This window comes from Nannobrachium achirus (genome assembly GCF_963921795.1).
Source record: "Nannobrachium achirus genome assembly, chromosome: 16".
Classification (NCBI taxonomy): Eukaryota; Metazoa; Chordata; class Actinopteri; order Myctophiformes; family Myctophidae; genus Nannobrachium; species Nannobrachium achirus.
The window spans coordinates 34605019-34612518 of record NC_137823.1 but is presented as its reverse complement, the minus strand read 5'-3'; the positions used below and the strand labels follow the sequence as shown (position 1 = coordinate 34612518).

Sequence of the window (7500 nt, the reverse complement as noted above, 5' to 3'; positions counted from 1 at the left end):
GAATCTAGAAAGGGGAAAAAAAAGTTCTCTCCGCATTTAGAGATCCCAGTATTTACTTTGCGTATTGTTTATAAATATTTCTGAGAAGGGTAGATGACATGTTGTGCAACACAGCCCTGCATTTACAAAGCGATGCCATTGCGGAACCGAAAACAAAAGCACGGGTGATATTTCTGACAAACGTAAACAGTCGCAGTACAACACAGTTTACAGTTGGAGCATTGGAACAAGATGTGGGATTAGAGGGTTGTTTGGCCCCAAGAGCTTGTGTTGGGTGTCTGTGTTGGGTCTAAGTGCGTAGGCCGGGAGTATTGATTAGTCAGCCCACAGAAGGTCCAACTGAACTTCAAGAACTTGCTGAACTTGTCCATACCGTACAGGCCGCTCTCGCTGAGCGCTGATGAATTTCTACCATTTTTAGAAACCACTAAGAACAATTATCATCAATAAAGTAAAAATGTCCACAGGCATGGCTCCTTATTCGAGAAACGAGATGTCACAGAATGTGGAAATTTAGTTTTTCTCATTTAAGTCAAAGTCATAGAGTATAAACACTTTTATAGTAAAATGTAGCAGTTTGGTAAAAGTAAAAAGATATCTATAAAAGTTTGATATTAACAACTCACAAACAGATACATATTATCTGTAGCTTTGAAATGTGCATACATATTGATGATGAACTATATGGGTGGCACAGAAATTATATTTTTAATGAGTTTGAGTTTTAAATCAATGAAATAATTTTTGGGTAAAGCTTTCTTAGAACACCAACACATATTTCACTCATATAAGGATTTATTATTAGTATTATTATTCAATTTATATACAATATACATTTACATCACTTTAAGCTTTTGCCACATATTTCACAGAGCCCATTTTCAAGGTCCTGCTACTATTTGGCACACCAAGTGAATCCTGCTGAAAGTAAGGGTGTAATTGCTTCAAGATCTTTGAACAGTAGCTATATATATAATATACTGTATGTATATATATATTATATATATATATATATATATATATATATATATATATATATATATATATATATATATATATATATATATATATACTGCACATCCCAGTACAACCCAGTTTTAGGTCTGGTATATTCTATTGTGACAACTTATTTACACTGGCTAATTTGATCATCCATACACCAAATCACCACAATGAATAAAAGCTGCTTTTACATTTACCAGACAGACTTCTTCTAAATTCCTATAGAAACATTTTGGTTCCTTCATCATTCTTAGACAGAGAGCGAGAGAGAGAGAGAGAGAGAGAGAGAGAGTGTGTGTGTGTGTGTGTGTGTGTGTGTGTGTGTGTGTGTGTGTGTGTGTGTGTGTGTGTGTGTGTGTGTGTGTGTGTGTGTGTGTGTGTGTGTGTGTGTGTGTGTGTGTGTGTGTGTGTGTGTGTGTGCGTGTGTGTGTGTGCGTGTGTGTGTATGCGTCCGTGTATGTGTATGTACGATATATACTGTATGTGTGTGTGTGAGAGAGAGAGAGAGAGGTGCTCAATTTAATAGATTCCCCTCGCACTCCGGTCCATATCCTCCGCTCCTCTGTCCAAATCAAATGTTTAAAAGATGTTTTTTAAGAAACTGCTGCTCCGTGGTCAGGCACACAGCTGCACTGGGCTCGCCTCCCCGGCTCTTACAGAAGCGCGGCCCGCCTAATGCACTCTGAAAGCCAAGGGGAGGGAGAGCTACTACCAATCACCACCGCCTATTACCACGTTAACCTCTGACCCCCCGGTGCGTCTCTCGGGGTCGGACCGCGGGAGAACACGGAGAGGACCGGTGCCGCAGGAAATTGAAAGCATGCTGTAGTACAAGGCAAGAGGAAGAGAGGTACTATAGACGCAGATGTGTGGCAATGCTCAGGATGGGAGATTATGCCTGGGAGACAAGGTGACGAATGATCAATGTGTTGCCGATCGGCATTGTGATAACCACCGACGATGATGAATCCATGTTAGAAACTGAAGCTGTCTCGGTTGAGAAAGATCTGGCTGTCAGGTCTCTTAAGGCGATTAAAACCCATTCTGTTGAGCCCTTTACGAATGTCCGTACTCTCACATTTTTACAAGACCTCTGTAATTCCTCTTCTGTTTATGTTTTGAGATACCGTAGAACGCGGGGATCCGCTAACCTTGGCAACCTTGACTTTTATATTTTCCTTTTGGTCAGCGGAGGTATTGAGATTGGCCGAGAGATTTACCGAGTTACGTTTGATTGAGTTTTATTAAAATTGGATTTAAATACAAAGTCAGATTTAAGTCTTAAGAAAGCCACCAGAACGTGCAGAGTTTTATCTGTGCCGCTTGAATTACACGGGCTGAATTTAATTCAGTTCATTGTTGTTTCTCCTACAATTTATATATATTTTTTCCCCCTATTACAATAAAAAGCTGGTTTAACTTAAGGTCAGGTCATGCTTTGTTGATTTTTGTTTTGGTTTTTGGAGTGCTTCTTGTTTTTTTGTGTACCTTGTTTCCCAGCAGCCGAAGGAGATCGCCGGTTAGAGAATATTGTTTTGCTGCTTACAAAGCAGCTCAACTCCAATTCCCGCGGTCTGTGTTTTGAGGGACATTTTTAATTTAGGCCTGAGTGTACATTCCCAGTGATAAATCAAGCAGTGGAGAGAGAGACAGAGAGAGAGAGAGAGAGAGAGAGAGAGAGAGAGAGATGGAGGGAAAGAGAGAGAGAGAGAGAGGGCAAACACTCCTATTGAGAAAAGGCCTCATTAAAATTTGTCTTGGCATTTACATCAAGCAATTTGGATTTAATTGCCTCGAATACATTTTTTATAACTTCTCACACTGGCAGATGGAGAGAGGGCGGAATAATCTTCAACATGTGTGGCACCCAACCAACCACCATGCCTCTCCGGGGAACACTTTAGTGCCTATTTACTATATTACAAACTTAATTACATGTAGACAATTAAGTCATGGGAGCAATTATCATTTAGTGAAGTTGTGCATGCAAGAGAAATATAAAAACAAATCTGAGAAAGAAAACAAGCTTACACAGACGAACTCTGAGATCATCAAAAGAGAGCTTGGACGACGTGGGCAAATATCAGAAAGACTCGGGGGCGGAAAAGTTCCCCAACCCCCCACCCCAGCACCAAAAAGAAAATCTCCCAATAATTTGCAGGGAAACCCTATATGTACTTGAGAAAGGCGGCTTCTGTTGCATAAGCGCTGCCTTCAGATCTAACCACAGGGCCTGCGTCTCGGAGACGCGAGGAGACATCTTAAAAAGCCAACCAGACAAAATCCTCCTTCCCTCCCCTCTCCTCTCCTCTCCGTTCCCACCCCAAGCCCCTGCTCCCCCGGCCTAGGAGAGACATGAAGCCCCAGTCATCATCAATAGGTAATTTGACCAAAAAAAGAAAAAGTAGTCTGCGTTTCGGGGGGTTGGGGGGTTCACTGGCTTGCTACTGTGCGGGGAAGACTCTCCTCCTTAACCCCAAGCTCAAAGGAACCCCATTTAGCAGCGCTTAATTGTACCTCTGAGGCATACATGTTATTCAATCCTAGCCAGGCTCATTGATGGAGCAAAATTGTGTCTGTGTGTGTGATTGTTTGGTGGAGGCTCCATGCGTATTAGAACCTCTTAGTGCCAGCGGTTTACGTTACTCTGACTCGAGGCTGGAGGTAATCACGGAGGTGTAGACTGTTCATGAGATATAGATTAATTCGTCTGTATTCTCGGTTGTCTATGGTAGCTGTGGGTGGGTGGTGCGGTAGGTTGCTTGTGACCCTAAATGTGGCCTTAGGCAGTTATTAAAATGTAAATGTGTGTTTGTGTGGAATAGGAACACTGTAACCTGTGACTGCAATGGCACGAAACGTTGCTTGCTATACCGGTAAATGTTGTGAAAATTGTGGAGAGTGTGTTTTTGTTTGTTTGTGTGTTTGCAAGTGTTTTTTTTGTGTGTGAATGCTTGCATGTCTATAATTAGGTAACTTCTTTAAAAAGGACATTTACCCTGGTTTTCTTTTTTACATATTGCACCTATCATCTATTTCACCTTTCATCGTTATTTATAAAAGGATGGGGAAGAACAGCCAGTCTACCTGTTGAGAAACTGCCTGACTACTGAATACTGAAAAACTGACTTATTAGATACAGTGGTTCTTGGGGTCGGGACCCCAAATTATTTTGTGGGGTCCCCAGATGATTAGCTTAATGTAAAAATAAATGTCTCACTGAATGGTAAACAAACCAACATAGGTGTATACAGGATATCTGCACATTTATAAAGTGTCAATTTAAGGATTCTCAAGACCGTTTTAATACCAAACCGGCCAAACTGTCAAATATTAAGAAAGCAAGAGGCGAACATTGTGAAAATAGCAGATCTACATGCTCACAACGCCTCGCACCGCGAGGCGTTGTGAGCATGTAGATCTGCTATTTTCACAATATTTATCTGTGGAACCGAGTCACATTAAATGCAATACCTGCAATTCCAAGTGCTTGTCAGGGTGGGGGTCCCAAGTTCATACATGTTTATTTTGGGGGTCAAGGCCTAAAAAGGTTTGAGAAGAACCCCTGGATTAGAAAGAACACACACCACCATGGCTGTGTTACAATACATCCAGGACCATAATGAATCGGTGTCTCACAAGCGCTCCAGAAGCATAAAGGACAGGGAATGCTGTTGTTCGTTCCCCAGGCAGCTACAGTACAGAGATGTGTTCGAGATGTGTTCATCCCCTAGACCAGGGGTTCCCAAACTTTTTTGTCTCAGGGCACCCCATAACTATTTTTTTGAATCCGAGGCACCCCTACATTATAATTTTCACTCCCAGCACCTTATATTTGTAGCATATCGTCGTTGTCGGGTGGAAACTTGTATGTCCAAAACCTTTTGATTTCTATTTATCATCTAAAAAATGAGGTTGCTGCCCGACAGTGACGATATTTTAGTGATTATGTTGCGAGGAAAACGTTGAGATAATAGGCATTTTGGTTAGAACGGACTGAAAATAAATTTGTTTAAAATGTTTTTTCAAGTGTCCAAATAAATTCAAAATATTATCAAATGATCTCGCGGCACCCCTGGACTGCCGTCGCGGCCCCCCCCCCCCCCCCCCCCCCCCGTCACCCACTTTGAAAACCCCTGCCCTAGACTGATGTCTGACGTGCTTTGTTGTCATCTCCAGATCACTCAGCCGCCGCCTCCCAGCCATTGATTCACACTCGTTCTCCGTGTCTCATCATGCCAAACAAAGCATGCAGGAGTTATTGAAGTTATTGTGGGAGAGCAAAAGAGAGGACTTACAACAACAGGGTGAGATTACGCGTCTCCCCTTCAACGTGAAGACTGCAACAGCAAACAGAGAGTACAAAGTAAATACACCCCAAGGCACGGCTGTGTGTAGCTATATTATTTATGTACAGTAGCTACCATCCACATGCTTGCTGGTTGATGAATCACAATGTTACAATGGGGATGCCAATTGCTACCACGAACCTTACTGTGAAGTTTGATTTGCCAGATCATACCCAAGATTAAGAACTATCTTATTATTAAGTTATAATAATCTCTACATGTTTTACAGTATAGCTCTCTCTTCTTGTGTTAATGTGAACCATCTATGCCTGTTGCTTAAAGGATTACTTCACCATTTTTCAACCTGTCTTCATATAATAAGTCCTCACTAATGTTCATAATAAAATTGCAAAAAATAAATTTACTTACTTAAATCCATAGTCTTGTGACATCATCAATGGGGAATCCAAGCTAATAGAAAATGCAGGCTTTCTATTCCTGAAAAGTTGCAATGTTAAAGTGGAAGCTTTTGTTTTCGCAATAATAATTCTTTTGCAATTTTATTATGAACATTAGTGAGGACCTATTATATGAAGATAGGCAAAAGTGGCAAAGTCCTCCTTTAACTCAAACAAAAACTAGCGCCAAACCGAACAGTACCTTTTTATTCAAATCAAAGTCACTTTCACAAAACTGTACTCCAAATAATAATTATAACGATACTCCTACAAACTTTGACGTGGTCCCTGATTTTTTAATACACCATAATTACTGAGTAGCTTTAATGCCAGTTGCATTAGCCTGTGAGACGTTTTAATGCTTTGCTGTGCTATTTTCACACTTTACAAGAGCCTCGCAGCCCTTCATCCATTTGCCGTTGCATCACGCTGGGTGAATTACAGTGATCCGATATAAGTCCTTGGAGAGGAAGTAACCACCTAACACTTTGAAAATTGGTCTATCTTGGAAGCCATTCCCCCATAATGAAACAGAACACCAGTGTTATATCCCTGAGTCGTATACACTACCTACCTCACACACAGCTACGCTTCTGTCCAGCAGGGATGGGACGATACCAACATTTCATATCACGATTATTGTGACAAAAGAAATCGCGATTTACGATATTATCGCGATAATCAAAATCCATTATGCTGGGGCGGAACATTTGACCAAAAATAGCAGATCTACAAGCTCACAACGCGTCACGTTGTGACGCATTGTGGCGCGTTGTGAGCTTGTAGATCGGCTATTTTTTGGCAAAGACATTTGATAGAGAGTGAAAAAAAGACTGTATCGAGTACGTATATTATAAGTACCTTTTAACAATTATAGAGGGTTTAAGTGGTACCGGATATGCAGCTCGGCAAATAAAAGGTGAACTGATCCCAGTGCATGACGGAGGACGATATCACGATAAATTGAATCACCACGATACGATTATCGTGAGTGTTTTTTATCACGATAAACGATAATATCGTTTATCGTCCCATCCCTTCTGTCAGTCCAGTGCATCTAATGTTCTCCCAATTATGCATTTTTCTCCCGTTTTGGCCATCCGCTTTATATTCTATTTAGAGGTGCTCACAACATGTTGCTTTGTGACGCGTTGTGGGCTTGTAGAACGGCTATTTTCAGCTGAAGTATAGGGATAAAGCGGTTAATGCATGTTTTGTAATAATAATCAAAATCTACAAAGTAACTTGTTTCTAAAGTTTTGAAATAATTGTAGTGGAGTAAAAGTACAACATTTGTCTCTGAGATGTAGTGGAGTAGAAGTAAAAGTATTGGAAATTTCGAACTTCTCCAGTAAAAGTAAAAGAACCTCAAAATTGTACTTAGGTACAGTAAGTAAATGTACTTGGTTATGATTACCTTCCACCACTGGTTTGCTTCGGTATGTAAAATCAGATGGGAGATGAACAGAACACATTTTGGGACTTTTAAGCAGAAACTGATAGAACTGAGTTGAAACAGAGTTGTGTACCATTCTTTTAAACTGCTTCAACATTTTCAGGCCAAAGACCCCTTAGTTGAGAGAGAGATTAAGCAGGGACCCCCACAACCTTTTCATAGATTCCATATAGTTTCATTGTTTGACAGTGTATGTTGGATTCATGTCAATTTGTGTTTTCAGATATTTAACACTAGCACTGTCAATACTTAATTAACTTGACCTTTCACTCTGTACTTAGTGTGCTCTTTTTCC

At 40.7% G+C, this 7500-nt stretch overlaps 1 protein-coding gene across 1 annotated transcript in view; it reads left to right on the top strand.

Moving 5' to 3' along the window:
* The window catches only part of runx2b (RUNX family transcription factor 2b), a gene marked incomplete at both ends in the record, with an annotated part of 75551 nt that overhangs the window by 350 nt on the left and 67701 nt on the right, over window positions 1–7500 (top strand).